The 21,318-nt window shown below is 46.9% G+C and overlaps 1 pseudogene; it reads right to left on the bottom strand.

The window, feature by feature from the left end:
* Positions 1-13,787: 13,787 nt before the first annotated feature.
* LOC143207991 (uncharacterized) lies at positions 13,788-14,591 on the bottom strand (annotated as a pseudogene).
* Between the last annotated feature and the right edge of the window lie 6,727 nt (positions 14,592-21,318).

Below are 21,318 nucleotides of genomic sequence, written 5' to 3'. Positions count from 1 at the left end.
ATTAACGAAAAACACGGACCAATCAGAGCGCGACCTAGACGCGCGATGGCACGTTCAGTCCAGCGCGCCAGGAGACGAGCGTGGTGTAACGCCGCGATGCCGTAACGAACAAGAGTTTCTCGAGATTATGTGAATCCTCCCCGATTTGGATGAACTTTGGATATGTTGTCAAGACCATGATTCTGAACAACATTTCCCTTTACAGTTTTTGTCGGCCGGCTTTAGTTTACGAGATACATACATAATTGTAAAAATTTGTAATTGTAAATCGATCGATAGTACTATCTTCTACCCGATTTGGATGAGCTTTGGATATGTTGTCAAGACCATGATTCTGAACAACATTACCCTTTACAGTTTTTGTCGGTTGCGGAAGAACTTTACTTGTCAATTCATATGGGTGTATCTTTTTACCCGACTTACGGCAACGTTACCCGAACGAGAGAAGAAGCAGAAACTGGTTGTATTGAAAACTCACTTATTCAGCCGTAAATCCATTTGCTGCTTCGAAATGTGTGTCACTGGGTCACTCGGTGACGAACTGTACAGATGTCTTCAGGTATACGACAGTACCGAAAGCCAAGGGACGTACGGCCAGGTCGACGAAGTGCACAGCCGGTGGTAGAAGGCCTAAAGGATGCGCGGTCAAGTCGACGATCCAGAATTTCACTTTCACTTTCGAATCGATAAATAATTCGTACGTTTATTTCACACAGATGCCTAGAAATTTTTCCACACTCACAATCACTGTTCACATTTGTCACCACATAGTTATGCACTAATAATAATTGCATAAACTAATTAAACGATTATTTAATCTAATCACTAGACTGCGGATCTTTATGTAAAATGAAAGTTGGCTGCCGCTATTACAAGGGACAGGAGCCAGACAGATATTTGATTCTTACTGTGATCATTTTAAGCAGTTGAAAATAATACATTGGTGTTTTGAAATTATTTTAATCTCTCTACTGTATTAAAATGCACCTACTCATGTTTGCTACAAACGCATAAAATCCGCAGTCTAGTGATTGCATTACCTGATTGTTGTGATTTGTGCAGCAGTACAAGGGATATGGCAATTATTATTAGTGCATCACTATGTGTTGACAAATGTGAACAGTGATTGTGAGTGTGGAAAAATTTTGAGGCATCTGTGTGAAATAAACATACGAATTATTTATCGATTCGAAAGTGAAAGTGAAATTCTGGATCGTCGACTTGACCGCGCATCCTTTAGGCCTTCTACCACCGGCTGTGCACTTCGTCGACCTGGCCGTACGTCCCTTGGCTTTCGGTACTGTCGTATACCTGAAGACATCTGTACAGTTCGTCACCGAGTGACCCAGTGACACACATTTCGAAGCAGCAAATGGATTTACGGCTGAATAAGTGAGTTTTCAATACAACCAGTTTCTGCTTCTTCTCTCGTTCGGGTAACGTTGCCGTAAGTCGGGTAAAAAGATACACCCATATGAATTGACAAGTAAAGTTCTTCCGCGACCGACAAAAAGTCTAAAGGAAATGTTGTTCAGAATCATGGTCTTGACAACATATCCAAAGCTCATCCAAATCGGGGAGGATCCACATAATCTCGAGAAACTCTTGTGCATTACGGCATCGCGGCGTTACACCACGCTCGTCTCCCGGCGCGCTGGACTGAACGTGCCATCGCGCGTCTAGGTCGCGCTCTGATTGGTCCGTGTTTTTCGTTAATAACTCCTAAACAAAGCCCCGGCTGACATTGGTGCAAAGGAAAATGTTGCTTCAAATGACCTAAGGAACCTCCCATTTCCCGGAGTCGAAGGGGTTTTGGGACACCCTGTATATGTTTTACTACTCATACTTGGAATATTCATAGAAGCCATAAGTTGATCTAACTGCTTATGACCGGTCCCTGTCAATATAGTACCGCAAACGGCACTTGTATTGATATCTAATATGTTGTCGTCTGTCGGTTCGCTCCAAAAACTATCTTTGAAATGACACATACGACATGTGACAAAATATTTCGTCTTGAGACCGTAACGAATCGTTTTCGTTGTTACAAGATCTTTGAACCGGCATCTATCGGACGAATGCTCAGAGAGTCTTTGGAATTCTGCTTGAACATGTTTAAAGCTCATGATGCTCCATCCACTGATCTCGGCAGAACGTAAACGATCTACGTCCATGTTTCCATCTTCGTGCAAAACGATATTTTCGATATCTCCGTCCGTATCGTCTTGCATTTCCGATGCTGCGTTCCCTACCGTGCATAGATCTACAATAGTTGCAGGTAACATAGCAGATACTGATTGTAATGGCGGCACATCTCCTTCATCCGCAGAAACATGCGTTGCTGAACTTGCATTTTCTACAATGCTTAGTTCGTTGATTGCAACTATGCAATGGAACAACATTTACCCCTATCACTTTTTTTGTTTCGGCCTTGATTTCCAGATAATTGCAAAAAACCATCATTTTTTGAGTTTACATAAAATTAAATATCTCAGGACTCCAATGATGAATCTTGATGGTTTTTCATTTGTTTAGTTTAAAATAAGTAGGGGCATCTTTTTTATTAAATAAACTTTTTGGTATTACCTTCGGGCAATGGTTTTTTTTACGTGGGGCACACCGTGGAGCCTGAAAGAAATAAGTTGGAAAAATTAATTCATGAGAAACTTTTATTTCAAGACCAAAAATAATACAAATTAATTTGCAAAAATTCGCATATTTGCAAAGGGCATAGCCGGATAAGATAGTCAAAAATGCCCTTGAGCCGAATTTTATCGACGATGTGCCATTCGATAGAGCACCAAGAAAAAACGTACTGTGCAAAATTTCAACCCTGTATCTCGATCGGGAGGGTAGTTATGGGGTAAAAACGAAAAATCAGTTTTTGGCCTATTTTCCCTAGTTAATGACGTTTAAAAATTCTGAAAAAAATCTGTCACATGTCAAAAACCCAAATACATACTTTGCAATTGGTTTCAGATTTTTAAAATGGAAATCCTGCTTGTAAAAAATCAAAAACCTCAAAAAAATCGAAAAAATGCAGATTTCACATGGAAGTTCTAGAGTGTCCACATTTATATTTTTACAGTAGCAGTATATTGTTATAAGTATTGTTCATGAATTTTTCAGATTTTTCGGTTTGGTGCGCTGTTGTTAAAAAAAATAAAAACCGATTTTTCGACGTTTTTTCCGCGAAGAACTAAGCTAACCTAAAAATTGTTACGTTCTATTTATTCTGTAAGTCTATCAGGCTCTGATAAACCTTGAACATTGTACAGAAGTAATTAAAAAATGAAATCAACTCAATTAATATTTCTACAGTATAAACATTACATTTAGAAATATCAATCACGTTTCCAACAGCTCAGTTAGCTCAGCGCGTTAGGCGTTCGACTGTGGACCGTCCTATACTAGGTTCGCGCCCGTCGTAGGTCTACGTTTTTTATTTCATCAATTCTCTTCTTTTTTTATTTCTAACTTCACACTAGTCAAGGATATTTTTGTAGAATTTTTTAAAAGCAATAATGAAATATTTAAAAAGTATTTTAAGGTAAAATACACCAAATACAGTAGTTGTGTCTAACAGAGTCGTAAGGCGAGTAAAGAAAAGAAAAGGTAAACGTATAAAGGTAAAAAAAGGTAAAAGTTAATGAAACATCAAAAGTTTGTCATTCTAAATATGCTTTTATAGATCCGTTAGTTTACTTTGACAAGTATCGGAACATCTGCTTTCACTGTGAAATATTTCATTAGCAACCCTGAGTGGTACATACACAACAATTGCTGTTCCGCATAAGAGACGAGGTTCCAAATTGAATGCCTCAAAAGAAGTAATCAACAATAGAGCCATTTCTACAACTTGAATTTCTTTCTTTTCTCTATAACAAAGAATTTAAAACTCGAAGACACATAAATGGAACTACTGCTGAAAATGTCGAGTACTGCCAGAAGTTCCTCCAATTTTCAACATAAATAAATCTTTCAATTCATCGATAAAATAAAATATGCTTTGGAGAAAACACGATAAAATGAAACTGAGATAATTAAGATCCGCACAACCTATGTATTATAATTTTTTTGCGAATTTCACCTTGAAATATTTTTTGAATATGTAGATATTGCTTCTAAAAGAAATCTACAAACACACCATTGATTATTATACAGGGTGTCTCAAAATTAGGTCCGGAGCCGAAAATGGGAGGTTCCTGAGATCATTTCAAGCGACATTTTCCTTTGAAAAAATGTCGTCCGCGGCTTCGTTAACGAGTTATTAACGAAAAACACGGACCAATCAGAGCGCGAGCTAGACGCGTGCAGCCCAGCGCGCCGGCAGCCGAGTGTCGGTGGCACGCCGCGATGTCGTAACGAACAAAAGTTTCTCGATGATGTGAATCCTCGCCAATTTCGATAAGCTTTGGATATGTTGTCAATACCATGATTCTGAACAACATTTCCCTTTACAGTTTCTGTCGATCGGCTTTAGTTTACGATATTATTGTAAAAATTTGTAATTGTAAATCGATCGATGTACTATTTCCTATCCGATTTCGATAATCTTTGGATATGTTGTCAATACCATGATTCTGAACAACATTTCCCTTTACAGTTTCTGTCAATCGGCTTTAGTTTACGATATTATTGTAAAAATTTGTAATTGTAAATCGATCGATGTACTATTTCCTATCCGATTTCGATAATCTTTGGATATGTTGTCAAGACCATGATTCTGAACAACATTTCCCTATACGGTTCTTGTAAAAATTTGTAATTGTAAATCGATCAATGTACATACTATCTCCTCGCCGATTTCGATGAGCTTTATTTCAAAGGACAAAGATATTTAAAACATCGAATTTATAACATATTTCAAAGTCATCGAAATCTGTGAGGACCCACATCATCGGCAACTTTACCCGAATGATAGAAGAAGCACAAACTTATTGAATTAAAAACTCACTTATTCAGCCGTAAATCCATTTGACTACCACATCATATGATTCTCGAAAAATCAATATCTCCTTGGGAACGATTTCATTTGTTTTAAACGACGCCTTCACCGAATACTATTGTACCCTGGGAGAGCACAGTTTCGCGCGGCATCGCGAAGAGCATCGAACTCTTTCCGCATCGGAGTAAGTAATTTCGTTCGATATCGATACGAGTTATAAAAGTGTGCTACGAGTTCAACAATTATGTAAAAGTGTGGTGGTTGTATGTGGTAGTCAAATGGATTTAGGGCTGAATAAGTGAGTTTTTAATTCAATAAGTTTGTGCTTCTCCTAACGTTCGGGTAAAGTTGCCGATGATGTGGGTCCTCACCGAATTCGATGACTTTGAAATATGTTATAAATTCGATGTTTTAAATATCTTTTTCCTTTGAAATAAAGCTCATCGAAATCGGCAAGGAGATAGTATGTACATCGATCGATTTACAATTACAAATTTTTACAATAATATCGTAAACTAAAGCCGACCGACAAAAATCGTATAGGGAAATGTTGTTCAGAATCATGGTCTTGACAACATATCCAAAGATTATCGAAATCGGATAGGAAATAGTACATCGATCGATTTACAATTACAAATTTTTACAATAATATCGTAAACTAAAGCCGATTGACAGAAACTGTAAAGGGAAATGTTGTTCAGAATCATGGTATTGACAACATATCCAAAGATTATCGAAATCGGATAGGAAATAGTACATCGATCGATTTACAATTACAAATTTTTACAATAATATCGTAAACTAAAGCCGATCGACAGAAACTGTAAAGGGAAATGTTGTTCAGAATCATGGTATTGACAACATATCCAAAGCTTATCGAAATTGGCGAGGATTCACATCATCGAGAAACTTTTGTTCGTTACGACATCGCGGCGTGCCACCGACACTCGGCTGCCGGCGCGCCGGGCTGCACGCGTCTAGCTCGCGCTCTGATTGGTCCGTGTTTTTCGTTAATAACTCGTTAACGAAGCCGCGGACGACATTTTTTCAAAGGAAAATGTCGCTTGAAATGATCCCAAGAACCTCCCATTTTCGGATCCGGACCTAATTTTGAGACACCCTGTATAGTTGGACATAAAAAAAAAGAATTAATCAAGTAAAAAAGATGTATACCTATGCCGGGAGCGAACCTAGTATAAGCAGATCAACAGTCGAACGCCTAACACGCTGAGCGAACTGAGCTGTTGGAAACGTGATTGATATTTCTAGATGTAATTTTCATACTGTAGAAATATTAATTGAGTTGATTTCATTTTTTAATTACTTCTGTACAATGCTCAAGGTTTATCAGAGCCTGATAGACTTATAGAATAAATAGAACGTAACAATTTTAAGGTTAGCTTAGTTCTTCGCGGAAAAAAGTCGAAAAAATCGGTTTTTATTTTTTTTAACAACGGCGCACCAAACCAAAAAAACTGAAAAAATTCATGAACAATACTTATAACAATATACTGCTACTGTAAAAATATAAATGTTGTCACTCTAGAACTTCCATGTAAAATCTGCATTTTTTCGATTTTTTTGAGGTTTTTGATTTTTTACAAGCAGGATTTTCATTTTAAAAATCTGAAACCAATTGCAAAGTATGTATTTGGGTTCTTGACATGTCAGATTTTTTTCAAAATTTTTAAACGTCATTAACTAGGGAAAATAGGCAAAAAACTGATTTTTCGATTTTACCCCATAACTACCCTCCCGATCGAGATAAAGGGTTGAAATTTTGCACAGTATGTTTTTTCTTGTGGTGCTCTATCGAATGACACATCGTCGATAAAATTCGCGGTTCAAGAGCATTTTTTACTATCTTATCCGGCTATACCCTTTTTATGTTAATAAATTCTGTTGGATTAAGCGGTAAATATTTCTGGAGTAGAGATATTGAACAGAAAACACGAGGTTAACTTGTAACATCCTGGTTTCCTCCGGCATCGTCCTTGTCATGTCGGAGACTCCCTCTTTGTTCTTATAGCTCGCCGCTCCAGAGTTCGATGTTCAACGAGAGGAAAAATGTCGATAGGGAACTGGACGTGGTACGCGGGTTTCAAAATAACGACACAGGCGATTTCACTGACATGCTCGCTACCGGCGAGTTCGCGAACGCGGCTTTCGGGTTTCGGTCTTCGCAAACAATCACTCGGTGACCGCGACTTTCCGGTACGGTGACGCGTAACTTTCTCGGACGCGGAGATCGCGGTCTTCAGGTACGGAGACGCGTAACTTTCTCGAGCGCGTCGCGAACGTGTTTCGAGACAGGAAAACGGATAACTAGGACGGTAGGAAAATCCCTGCCCGCGAGTCAGATCGGTCGGATATTCGACGTGGCGGTTCGCCATACGCCATAATCCTCTCGGGCGTCCGTTCGGCAGCTGGAACCACCGCATCTCTCCGTCTCTGTGGCGGCCTTGGTAAAGGATGGGCGGGAGGGCCCTCGGTGCCTGTTGCCAGGGTGTCACTGGGTGTCCATTGTTCCCTGGCCTCTCCTCCGTCGGGACCTCCGGGAAGGTGGTTCCGGCTGGCGGCTGGTAATGCCGGCTCCTCCGCGTGTCCCTCCTACCGCTACTTGGCGTGGCGGTGGCCTCCAGCGGCGTTGGTGGTGGCAGTGCCGCTTTCTGTCGCCATTCGGAGACAGGCCACTTCTCTGGATTCGGCCTGTACGCCTGGCGGTGGTGGCGGAGTGGTGGCGTCCTGGGCGCGATGGAAAGGCGCTCCAGCTCGCGCCAAATCGGGACCGGGAGATCTACTGGGCCTGGTGGCAACTTCCTCGGGTCCGGTCTCGTACAGATCGTCGCTGGTTTGTTGTAGCGTGCCCCGAACAACGGGCCCTCTCGGGTTGGTGGTGGCGCCTCGACCGGGAGTGCTGGTGGTGGCGGCGGCGGTGCCATGACGGTGGCCGTGCTGCCCGGCGTGTCCTCCGACCAATGCGTCAGCGGCGGTGGTGCGGCTCTTCTTCGCCGGCCTCGTGTTCGGCTTCCTCTTCTTCGTGGTCTCCACTGGTGGCCACCATGACGACGTGGTCGGTGGTGCTGGTAGGGTCACGAAAGGTTCGTGCCCTGCCAGGATCCGGTGCTCCTCGATCGTCAGGGTTTTGTCCGACCCTACGGACGAGCCGCTCGCGTCGGAGCCCGACCGTGGTCGGATCTGCCCTCGTACCTCCGTTGGCCACCAGGTAACTGGCCGTATCACCCGGGTGTCGTCCGTCTCCATGGCCTGGTCGTCGCCTGGCGTGCCGGTGAAACCGACCGTCGCTGTGGCGATGCCTCCCTGCGGTCGTCCCGAGGTTACGACCGGCCTTAGTCGTGTGGCGTTCCTGGCAGTCACCATTTCCAGGGATGCCGTCTCGGTGCCGGTGGTCGATGTGGCTGGTGCCGTCGTCGTCGCTGTGTCTAGCGGTGTCGCGACCACGACTGGCAGTGTCGGGGTCACGTCAGGTACCACTGGTGCCGCCGGGGGCGGCATCGAAGCCGCATCGGGTGGTGCCTGGCCTGGAACCGGCGATATTGGCGCTGCGTCGGGTGTCGTCTGGGCCATGTCCTGTAGCGGCTGGGCCGAGGCCGGCGGCGTCAGGGTTGCGACAGGCGACGTCTGGGCAGCATCAGGCGGTGCCACGGCTGCGTCCAGCAGCATTGGTTGCGGAGCTAGGTGTTCCGGAGTGGCTGGCGTCCGTGGACGGCTGTCGTCGTCACCCATGACGGCGTACAGCGCGTGCAGTTCCGCATAAAAATCGTCCTCCATGACGTCCGGCTGCTTCGTCCTTTCGTCTGCTGGCCTATGACAAACATCAACACTCCCTATTACTTTCCTCGGTCGACCGCGTCGACGTGTGGTCGGGGTGGCCGTGGTGATATCCGTCGGCACCCTGTTCTGCTCCGCGGAGGCAGGTGACCGTGGGCTATCATCGGCTCCCCCATCGTGACCTTCTGAGCCCCCATTGGGTTCAGTTTCGGGCTTGAGGTCCTGCACATGTATGTGCCGGATCCAGCGCCGACTTGTGTCGCGTAGGTCAACGATTACTGGTGATACGATCCGCCCGACTGTATAAGGGCCGCTGTATTTCGGCGCTAGCTTGGCTGCAATACCCGCTCCTTTATCGGACAGAGTGTGTTCCTTTTTCCACACCGTGTCTCCGACCGCCGGTCTCCAATCTCGTCGGCGTAGGTTATAGTAATGTTCCTGCCTGCCGAATGCTTGCGCCAGGTGTAGCCTTGCTAGCTCCTGTGCGTCTCGAAGGTTCTTCCAGCGTTGTTGCGGCGGCGTCGTTGTTTCATCGGGTGCTGGTTGTCCTGGAATCCGCAATTCTCGTCCCTGGTTCAGGTACGCTGAACTGTAGCCGGTGGCCTCGTGCCGGGCAGTGTTGATGGCGAACCGGGCCTCGTCCAGCTTCTCGTCCCACGGTTGTGGTGGTTTCCGGTGTACTGTGCCAGCATCGTTTTCACTACTTTATTTGCCCTCTCTACTGGGTTGCAGTGTGGTGCGTATGGCGGTGTTCTACGGTGCTCGGTGCCTGCTGCGCGTAGGAGTGTTGTAAACGGTTCGCCTACAAACTGTCGGCCGTTGTCCGAGATAATGACCCTCGGTGCCCCGTGGCGTAATATAACATCCTTCTGTATGGCGGCGGCGACTGCGGTGCTGGTGGCCTTTCGGAGCGCCGTGAGTTCCACCCACTTCGTGAACCTGTCGAGCGCGACTAACAGCCAGATGTGGCCTTGGCGAGACCTTGGGAGCGGCCCGACCAGGTCGACCGACACCGTGTGCCACGGTTGTGTTCCGGGGTTCGCGTGTAAGCGTCCTGGCGGCGGTTTCGGCGGGGTCTTATATCGCTGGCAGTTGTTGCAGTTTCGCACGTACCGTGCAACTTCCCTGAACATTCCCGGCCAATAAAAGTATTTGGCGATCCGTACTATCATCTTGGCAAGCCCCAAGTGTCCCGCGGTCGGGTCATCGTGAAATTTTTTGAGGATTTCTTCCCGTTCTCCTGCCGGTACACACAGTTTCCACGCGCTGCCGGGTTCCGGTTCATTGTAGTCTAACTGGTGTAGTATTCGGCGGTGTAGTTTTCCTTTTTGGAGCCGGAATTCTGGTACCGCGGCGGGATTCTTTTTCACCTCCTCGACCTTCTTCGTGTACCATGTGTCCCTTCGTGGTTTTGGCCCAAGCAGGCTTACGCCTGGCGTGGGTCCGATTCTGGACAGGGCGTCGGCCACATGGTTCAACTTTCCCGGGCGGTACTTGACGTCGAAGTCATATTGTTGTAATTCGAGGGCCCATCTCGCGAGTCGTCCAGTCGGATTGTCAATTTGTTGCATCCATCGGAGTGCCTGGTGATCGGTGACGACTGTGAAATGGTATCCCTCGAGGTACGGCTTCATCTTGCGAATGCCCCAGACCACCGCGAGACACTCTTTTTCGGTGGCGCTGTAGTTGCGCTCGGGTTTGTTCATCGTGTGACTGGCGTACGCGATCTCCCGTTCTTCGGTGTCGCTACCCTGCGTGAGTACGGCGCCCAGGCCGTGGTCACTGGCGTCCGTTTGTAGTGTGAACGGTTGCGTGAAGTCGGGGCATGCGAGTACTGGTACGGTGATCAGTTTCCTTTTCCTCGTCTGGAACGCCTTTTCCTCGACTTCTGTCCACTTCCATTTCGCGTTCTTCCGGGTGAGCTGCGAGATCGGTTCCATGATTTCCGCGAAGTTGGGTACGAACCTCCGGTACCATGACGCCATCCCGTGGAAGCGTCGCACTTCGCGGATCGTTTTCGGCGCTGGGAACTGTGCGATCGCACTTGTTTTCTCCGGATCGGTACGGATCCCTTGTTGGTCCACTATGTGTCCGAGTTACCTCAAGCTGCTGACGCAAAATCGGAATTTTTCCGGGTTTAGTCTAAGCCCGGCAGCGCGGAGCCGTCGGAACACTTCACGTAGGCGTTTCCGGTGCTCTTCGAGGGTGGCACTGACGATGATGATGTCGTCCAGGTAGGCGAACGCATATGGTTCCAATTCGGGGCCAATGATGCGGTCGAGTAGTCGTTGGAACGTCGCGGGGGCGGAATGTAGGCCGAACGGCATGACCCTGAATTGGAACAACCCCTTTCCGGGCACCGTGAAGGCGGTGAGTGGTCGGCTAGCGGCCTCCAGTGGTACTTGCCAGTAGCCGCTCTTCAGGTCTAGTGTCGTCAGGAATTTTGCTCCCCGGAGCTTATCGAGGGTGGCCTGTATGTGCGGTAACGGGTAGGCGTCCTTCTCGGTTCTCTCGTTGAGGCGGCGAAAGTCCACGCAGAACCGTGATTTTCCGTCCTTCTTCTTTACCACTACCACCGGTGAACTCCTGGGGCTACTGGAGGGTTCGATCACCCCTTCGGTTAGCATTTTTTCGACCTCCTCGTTAATGATCGCTTGCATCGCCGGGTTCCGGGGCTGGTACCTTTGTTTGAGTGGCGTCTCATCCAGTAATTTAATCCGGTGTTCGGTCAGGGTGGTGCGGCCCGGGACATTGGCGAACAGTTCCATTTCGGTGCCCAGGAACCTTTCCAAATGGTCTCTGTCCGCTTCCTTGGGAATACGCAGGCCCATTTCCTGGCACGGTTCTGCTCGGCAGTCGGCGGCCCATGAGGCGACGTCGATTGGTGGTTTTAGCTCTAGCTGGAGTGCTGCGATGGCTTGTATGCCCAGTAACATCGGGAGGCCCATGTTCGGCAGCACTGTAAAATCCTACAACCACTCGTAGCCCATGGTACAGAACGGTAGTTGAATGACGCCGGTGGGCTGCATTTCGGAACCGTCTGCGAAACTGATGTCGTTGGCCGGTGTCACGGGTCGACGGCCTTGTTGTACCGCCCAATCTAACACTTCGGCGTTGATGCATGAAATCTGGGATCCGGTGTCGAGCAGAGCGTCGATTTCCCGACCGCAAATCAGTATCGGTAGTAACGGGCGTGGTGTATACTTTATTGCGGGGGCCGGTATTCGCCCATCGGTTGGGGGCCCCGCATTCCGTTTCCCGGCGGGTGAGCACATCGTCGCGTCCGCAGCGTGAGCAAAATTTCCGGTACTTGTTCCGGCACTCAAAACGCACGTGTCCCCGTCGTTTACAGCGCCAACAATGCGTGATTGGGCTGTAATCACCGTGGTTCTCCGAGGTTGTCGGAGTCTGGTTCATTCGCGGTCGCGGGTTCATGGTCGCGGTCGACAGAGTCGTATTCTGGGTGCAGTGGGCCTCTGGTGTTATTTCGGCTGACCCGAGCGTAGAGGTGGCCACGGGGTTTGCGCCTGTTCGCTCCATCTTGGTCTTCCGTTCCATAGCCATCTCGATTCGTTGCACTTGTCGCAGCAGGTCATCCAGGTCGGTGAGATTGTTGCTGTTGATTAACATTGCGTAATCAGGTAGCATATTCTCGTACGCGGTTTCCAGGTGTTCGTCGGCCGGAATCTGGGCTCGTCTCAGTTTCGTGAGAAGCGCGTTTAAAAACAGATGAAATGGTTCCCCGGGGCGTTGTGTTCGCGACCGCGCCTCGCGCTCCTTCTGTAACCGGGTCTGGAGCGGTGTGAAAAATGCCAGAAATTTTTCCGTAAACGTAGCCCAAGACGTAATCTGGTCCTCGTTGTTCCGGAACCATAATTGGGCGTCCTCTCGTAAGAACTCGGGTATGCCCAGAAGTAGATCATGGTCCGACAGGCGGAACGTCTTCCGGAGTTCGCTCACGCGTTCCAGAAACGCGTACGGATCCTTTCGGTCGGTAGTGCATCCGGATTTACGCATCTGAATTGCACCGAAACTTTCATCGGCCGTGTCCAGGTCGCGGGGTTTGTCGGTTTTCGACGTGCCCGGTGTGGGATTTCCTTTCTCGTTCGCCATGTCGAACAATTGTTCAGTCTGCTCTCGGATTATTTCGTCCCAGCTTCTCTGAAGTCCACTCGGTCTGTCTGGGATCGGTAAATCTCGTCTCTGGAGTTCGGCGGTGATCCGTCGTTTAGTCGGCCGTCATATCAAGTCTAATGTGCTTTAAATTAATATAATACAAAATCTCAAAGGAACCTATTGGTACTTTCTTTAATACTCAATTGAAAGATTGTAAATATTTAAACAATTTTAAAACTAAATATATAATTTATAAGAATAAAATTGAACACATATGTAAGTACTTATCAAATGGCATGCGTTTAAATATAATTGCAACAAATTTCTTCGAAAGACTACGCAGAAAGCCGCCGAGTGCGAGCGTCTTAATATGGTTTTTTATTATTTTCTTCGCTTGAGCAAATGTGAGCAGATTTAAACCAACGTGAAATTAAAGTTTAATATGGCACCAATTACTGTAAAAAAATTCACGGGTGTACTTTAATGTACTTTTTTTAAAACTCTAATCAAAGATGATAAATGTTAGACATAAAAAATTAGGACAAATTGCGATTATTTAAAAAAAATTTTTGGGAGATTGAAGGTCTTATAATGTTAAACACACCCTGTAAAAATCAAATTAAAAAACCAAATAGCTTGCGAGGGACGCATGTTTAAAAAAATGCACGGAATTTGACAGTAAAGTTTCAGCCTCAATTTTAATAACAAATTGATTTATTCAGTTAAAATTTAAGGCAGTTTTAGAACATAGAAAATGTTCGTAACATTTTAGGATACATAAATTTGCCGATCTTACACTTTGATTTTCGGACTTTTTTCCATTGGACGACACACTGTGCGTCGTGTAAAATACAGCAATATTTAGTCGCGATCATCTATTGAAAGCAATAAATTACCAACTCAAATTTTGCGGTTGGAAACCGCGCCAGTACTATTGCGAAACATCCATAGAAGCGTGTATAGTGGTTGAGGAATCACGACCTCCCTCAGTGCTACCATGATGTTCAATTTCACCCATTCTATTCGCGAACTGTTTTAGAGGTTGCCCCTCGACATGTTGCTTTCATATGGAAAAGCAGAAAATTAATTCAAGGTACCTAAACGTTCCACGTCATTCGCCAAATGGAGAAGGCCATGGACATTATACGAATTGAAGGTTTTGCCGTAGTGCTTTTCGCAAGAAAGAACAAATCGTCTCAATGCTGCTTTTGCAAACTTGAAATGCTGGTTTACAAGGGAGGGTGAAACGAGTACTCTAATGGCACTGTGCAGAAGCAAGAAGTGGATATATACGCGATTATTCAGCACTCCGTACGTGACAACTGGGCCGGTGTACAAAAGAAACTGACGAAATTCGGTCGCTTTGAATTTTGAAAATTCTTTGATTGGTTTGGGACGCTTAGCAAAATCAGATGGGCAGTATAGTTACGAATTACCTTCATTCTCTCGGAGATTATTTCAATTTGGTTTGATGATAATTTGACTGCTTTGTAATAATCACCACACACCCAGGCAGATAACAATTTTTTAACAACACCGATACATACCAAATGCATGTATTCAAATGGTATTGTGAGCAATGCGTGTGATTGGTCACACAACGATGTCCGGACGACGCCATGCGATTGGCGGGACTCGGGGAGTCGCTTTGCGAACGCGCCCTTCTGGCGTCGTGTCGCGCCGCCCTCTGACGGGCGCTTCCTTCTTGTTGTACTTCTACGCTAACGCTGTACATCGCGACTCAGTCTTTTCTCAATATATTCACTTAGTGTATCGTTATTATCACTCGTATTCTTTTATACTGCGTTTACCTATTAACAGGTTATGGGCCCAGTCCGAAAGAATTAAGAAACGAGTGTCGAAAATACGGTGAAACACGCGAAACGTGGGATCGAACCTAGAGAGGTTAGAATCGATCGTGATCGAGTGCGCGTCGAAGTCACACGTGGTGTATCGAAAGCTACAAGATAAGTGCGCCGAACTTCGTCCGAATCGAGACATTGAACAAAGACAATTTTGACACGTGGAAAATGCAAATGGAAGCGCTGTTCGTCAAGAACGACTCGTGGGTCTACGTAAACGGCGAATTCAAGAAACCAACGCCGGTAGCGGGAAACGCGGAATCGGAAAACGCGGTCAAAACATGGACGAACAACGACAAGAAGGCGAAATCCTATATAATTCTAGCAATAAGTCCAGCCGAATTAAAACAAATAAAAGGCTGCAATACGTCTCGCGAGGTATGGTTAAAGCTGGAAAGCATATATCAATCGAAAGGCCCTGCTCGGAAGGCCACATTGTTAAAACAACTGACGCTGCATCGAATGGACGACAATGGCGACGTGCGAGAACACGTTCGAAAGTTTTTCGACACGATAGACAAACTCAGCGAAATGGAAGTAGAGATAAATCCGGATCTACTGGCGATCATGTTGCTGTACAGTCTACCACCGACTTTCGAGAACTTTCGTTGCGCCATCGAATCACGAGACGAATTGCCATCGCCGGAAGTGCTTCGTATAAAAATTATCGAAGAGAACGAAGCTCGAAAAAACGACACGCGCGCCACGTTGCAGAACGCGATGATCGCGAGTAGAAGTCGATATTCGAACAAACAGAAACCGACAAATGGCAAGTCCGAGAACAAAGGCGATTTTCAATTTCGGTGTCATCGATGCAAGAAAAAGGGACACAAAAGCGCGGATTGCAAAAGCAAGAAACCAGGCGATTCACAAACAGCGAACAACGCGGAAAGTGTGGCATTGTGCGCGACGGAAGTGTTTCTCGAAAAACAAGACGCGCTACACGTAAAAGAAAGTGCGTTCGCGGCGACGTGGTGCTTGGACAGCGGTGCAACCTTGCACATGTGCGGACAGTTACGCGATTTTACCGAGGTAGACGATTCCAAGCGCGGCAAGCTAAATTTGGCGAATCACGCATCGGCGGAAATTCTCGCGAAGGGTACGGTCGACTTTGCATCGGTAGTGCACAATGAACAGAAAAACGTGAAGTTGAGTGACGTACTTCACGTGCCGGATCTTCGCGCGAATTTAATATCGGTAGCCAAGATTACGGACAGAGGTTTTGAGGTTATCTTCAAGAAAAACCGCGCGGAGGTGATCGACCGAGATGGTGCGGTGAAGTTGCACGCGAATCGAATCGGTAATCTTTACCACGTGCATGAACGCGAGCAAGCCGAATACAGCGCCATCTCTGAACGAGAAGACGACGGAAAGACACCGAGCTTGCTGGAAGCGTAGCATCGTCGCCTGGGCCATCTGAACGTGCAGGATATGAAGAGAGCCGAACGAGGCCAGGCAATACGAGGACTGAAACTCGGAAAATGCCGGGACAAGCTGGATTGCGAGGTATGCATACGAGGAAAAATGACAAGAGCCGCTTTTCCCGCGAAATCGAAAGGCAAGTATGAGCCCTTAGAGATAATTCACTCAGATTTATGCGGTCCAATGAGAGTTGAATCAAACAATCGCGCCAAGTACTATATCACCTTCATTGACGAGCATTCCAGATGGTGTGAAGTACGTTTTCTCAGAAACAAAAGCGACGCTCTCGAAGCATTTAAGGAGTTCAAGGCGTCAGTGGAGAACCAGAAGGACGGAAAAATAAAATTCCTACAATCGGACAATGGAAGAGAGTACATAAACTCCGAGTTCGATCACTTCCTGAAGACAAATGGAATTCAACGACGTCTCTCCATCGCATACAACCCCGAGCAGAATGGTACTGCCGTGCGAAAAAACCGGACACTTGTCGAAATGGCGCGGTGCCTACTGATCCAGTCAGGGTTGCCGCCGTCGTTTTGGGCTGAAGCAGTTTCAACCGCAAACTACATTCGGAATCGGTGTCCGACCAGGAGCTTGGATGGCCGGACGCCGCACGAACTGTGGAAAGGAACAGCCCCCGACGTAAGTCATTTCCGCGAATTCGGATGTAATATGTTTTGTCTCAACAGAATGCCTGGCAAGGGGAAGCTAGATCAACGCGCCAGAAAGGGAATTTTCCTGGGATACGCGTCGAATGCAAAAGGGTACAGAGTGTGGCTTCCCGAAGAAAGGAAGATCGAAATCACGAGGGACGTCAGATTCCTGGAAACCCACAGAGAATCACCGAAACCAGGCTTCGAGGACTTCGCTCCGGAGGAGACCTCTGACCCGAACAAAGCGCGAGCAGAGGATGTGGACACCGACAACACGATGATCGACATCGAATCAGCACCCCTAGGGTCGCATAGAGACGACGTTTCGGGCGCTCGGCCAGCCTCTGCAGACAATGCTGAAAACCACGCGAACGAGATAGGGGCGACACCCAGAAGAGGGCCCGGAAGACCGACCATACAGCGGACCGGAAGAGTGGGAAGGCCTCGAAAACTGTTTCAGGTTCGGCGAGAAGAAACCCAATACGCGGACGCCGAATGCGCATCGTTGGCAGAGGTGCCCATGAGGGAGGCCATCTCAGGTCCGGATGCAGAGGAATGGTACCGCGCAATGGCGAACGAAGTAAAATCCATCCTGAAAAACAATACTTGGGAATTGGTAAAACGACCTGAGAAGCGACAGGTCATCGGATCTCGCATGGTACTCCGAAACAAGTACAATCCTGATGGTACACTCGAGAGAAGAAAGGCACGAATCGTGGCTAGGGGATTCGCCCAGCGTCCGGGCATACAATTCAATCAGACGTTCGCACCTGTCGCCCGTTTGAGCTCGATTCGCCTACTAGTTGCTCTGGCCGCGACCGAGGGGATGGAAATGAGGCAATTCGACATCGAGACGGCTTACCTAAACGGAGAGCTGGAAGAAGAAATTTTCATGGAAGTGCCGCATTCGCTGTCCAAGGCACTCAAGATAATCAGCGATACAGAAGCCAGGGGAAGCGATGCCGAGGTCAAGGCGAGAAACATGCTAAAAGACTTGCAGACCGGGGACAAGGTCTGCAGGTTGAGAAAGTCATTGTATGGCCTTCGCCAGGCCGGAAGAAGCTGGCACAGGAAGCTGGACGATGTGCTGAGGAGATTCGGGGCGAAGCCTTCTGAGTCAGATCCTTGCATATACCGTTTCGAGCAAGGGGGAGACTCGCTGTACATTGCCGTGTACGTGGACGACATCCTGACGTTCTCCCGAAGTACCGATCTTATAACGAAATTCAAGCATCACATGAGCCAAGAATTTGAAATTAAAGATCTTGGAGAACCAAGGTACTGCCTGGGAATAGAATTCCTGCGATAATCGAACCAGATAAGCATGCGTCAGGAGGGCTATGTACTCGAAATCCTGGAACGCTTCGGAATGAGCGAATCGAAGCCGGTAAGCACACCGTTGGACGTCAACACCAAATTGACAGAACTGGAGGAAGCTCCGAGTGAAGAGGAGAAGGATCTCCCGTACCGTGAGCTGATTGGATCACTGATGTACTTGGCCGTGGCAACAAGACCGGACATCGCGCATGCCGTCAGCGTCCTGAGTCAGTTCAATGACAAGTATGGACGACCGCACTGGATGGCAGCAAAGCGCGTACTGCGTTACCTGAAGGGAACAACAAAGTTGGGTCTTCACTTCAGACCGTCCAAGAAACCTCTAACGGGTTACGTGGACGCAGATTGGGCCGGCTGTACAATTGATCGACGTTCCTATACGGGACACACTTTTGTTTTAGGTGAGGGGGCTGTCTCCTGGGACTCTAAGAAGCAGAGGACCGTAGCTCTTTCATCAACCGAGGCCGAATACATGGGATTGGCCGAGGTCGCAAAGCAGGCCATGTACGTCGGATCCCTGTTGGCCGAGCTCGGTTTCGAGAAGTTGGCTAGAATCAGGATCTTCAACGACAACATGGGTGCCCTGAAGCTGGCACAAAACCCGACGTTCCATTCCAGGACCAAGCATATAGACGTCAGGCATCATTTCATACGCGAGGCACTCAAAAATAAGAAACTTCAGGTCTCGCATGTTTCAACGGACGACATGGTGGCCGACGTCCTGACGAAGGCACTGCCCGGTCCAAAATTCAAGCGGTGCATCGGGCTGCTCGGTTTGAGGAGCTCTTCGTCGCGACCGCGGGGCTCGTCCGCACCTCGAGGGGAAGTGTGAGCAATGGGTGTGATTGGTCACACAACGATGTCCGGACGACGCCATGCGATTGGCGGGACTCGGGGAGTCGCTTTCCGAACTCGCCCTTCTGGCGTCGTGTCGCGCCGCCCTCTGACGGGCGCTTCCTTCTTGTTGTACTTCTACGCTAACGCTGTACATCGCGACTCAGTCTTTTCTCAATATATTCACTTAGTGTATCGTTATTATCACTCGTATTCTTTTATACTGCGTTTACCTATTAACAGGTATTTGTTCGGCGTCGACCGATGGTCGGAGGCGCCTGACGCTGGAACCGCTCAGAAATGAGCGCGCGAGGATGGCAATGAAGGATCGTGCGAATGAGGGACAAAGCGATAAATCAAATGTAGATCACAGTTGCACTTTATTTAAAATTGGTGATATATACAGGGTGTTTACCTACAGGTGGGAGAAAATTTAAGGGGTGATTCTCGACGATAATATAAGACGAAAATGAAGAATAAAAAAATTGCGATTTCGGCTTCGTTATTTAGTTATTAACAATTAAAAATCCGCCTAAAATGCTGCAACACTTCTAACAAAAGTATACGTTGCGTACGTCAGACAGGCTCGCGACAGTCTCGTATCAAGTGACAAACGCATGCATACCTTGGTTCTCATTTGGGGCCCCAGCGAGGTGAAAATGATTAAAAAATCGTTGGACGACATTGAACCTACCTACTCGTTAAAATCCACAAGGGCATTTCTAATATCCGCCCTATGGAATTATCGAGTAGAAGGGGTCAATGCCCTTTCACTTTTATATTCTTCTCACACATATCCACAAATCCTTATCCTGCACTGTAATTGATCATAAAACCGTACTTAATATACTGGAATAAACGCTCTAGCACTATATACAATATCATACACACGCACTATGAGTTTACAGAGAGTACAAGTCTACTGAGGGGAATGAGGAGAATGTAAAGAACTGGTAATCCTTTAATGTTGAAACACTGCACTTTATTGAACTTGGTTTACGTCGCGAGACTCGCTCACAGACGGAACGGACATCTTGAGGTCGTATGTGATTTCTGCGAACGGAAATTTTCAACGCGTGCGGGAAGAATCGTCCGTACAAGCTAGTATCCGTATGCACACTGATTCAAGACAGCTGATGTGGTCAATGCACACACATGAGATATTTCGCGGTCGCAGACAGAATGAGAAAGAATCACGAAATTCGTGAAAACAGGATAGACAATGTATTGGTATAGCAACGCGCGATGTTTGGGCGGTAGTTTACTATAGATCTTCACTTGTTTTATCGATCTGGCATCGACCTCATCAGCTGTCTTGAATCAGTGTGCATACGGATGCTAGCTTGTACGGACGATTCTTCTCGCACGAGTTGAAGATTTCCGTTCGCAGAAATCACACACGACCTCAAGATGTCTGTTTCGTCTGTGAGCGAGTCTCGCGACGTAAATCAAGTTCAATAAAGTGCAGTGTTTCAACATTAAAGGATTACCAGTTCTTTACATTCTCCTCATTCCCCTCAGTAAACTTGTACTCTCTGTCAACTCGTAGTGCGTGTGTATGATATTGTATATAGTGCTAGAGCGTTTTTTCCAGTATATTAAGTACGGTGTTATGAACAATTATAGTGCAGGATAAGGATTTGTGGATATGTGTGAGAAGAATTTAAAAGTGAAAGGGCATTGACCCCTTCTACTCGATAATTCCATAGGGCGGATATTAGAAATGCCCTTGTGGATTTTAACGAGTAGGTAGGTGCAATGTCGTCCAACGATTTTTTAAACATTTTCACCTCGCTGGGGCCCCAAATGAGAACCAGGGTATGCATACGTTTGTCACTTGATACGAGACTGTCGCGCGCTTGTGTGACGTACGCAACGTATACTTTTGTTAGAAGTGTTGCAGCATTTTAGGCGGATTTTTAATTGTTAATAACTAAATAACGAAGCCGAAATCGCAATTTTTTTATTCTTCATTTTCGTCTTATATTATCGTCGAGAATCACCCCTTAAATTTTCTCCCACCTGTAGGTAAACACCCTGTATAATCGCCGAAGTCTCGAATTGCGGATATCTTGCGCGTGCGAGATTCTGCCTTTTTGTCGCTCGACGGAAATCTTGTGCTTCCCTTAACGAGGGCCGCCGCGAACGGAGATCTCCAACGCGCCGTCGGAAATCTTAACGGGGGCAGATGCACGGATCGCGACGCGAAATGATGAGGAATCGACGGAGACTAGAACTATTTTTCGAAATAGTGAAATTGAAATAAAGCGCAATGCTTGTCGCTAATAACTGAGGAAGATTATTTAATATGTCGTGAATGATGAACTGTACAAAGCAGAGAGAGAGAGAGAGAGAG

This window comes from Lasioglossum baleicum, chromosome 1, assembly GCF_051020765.1.
Source record: "Lasioglossum baleicum chromosome 1, iyLasBale1, whole genome shotgun sequence".
In the NCBI taxonomy this organism is placed as follows: domain Eukaryota; kingdom Metazoa; phylum Arthropoda; class Insecta; order Hymenoptera; family Halictidae; genus Lasioglossum; species Lasioglossum baleicum.
This window is presented reverse-complemented; position numbering and strand designations above follow the sequence as displayed.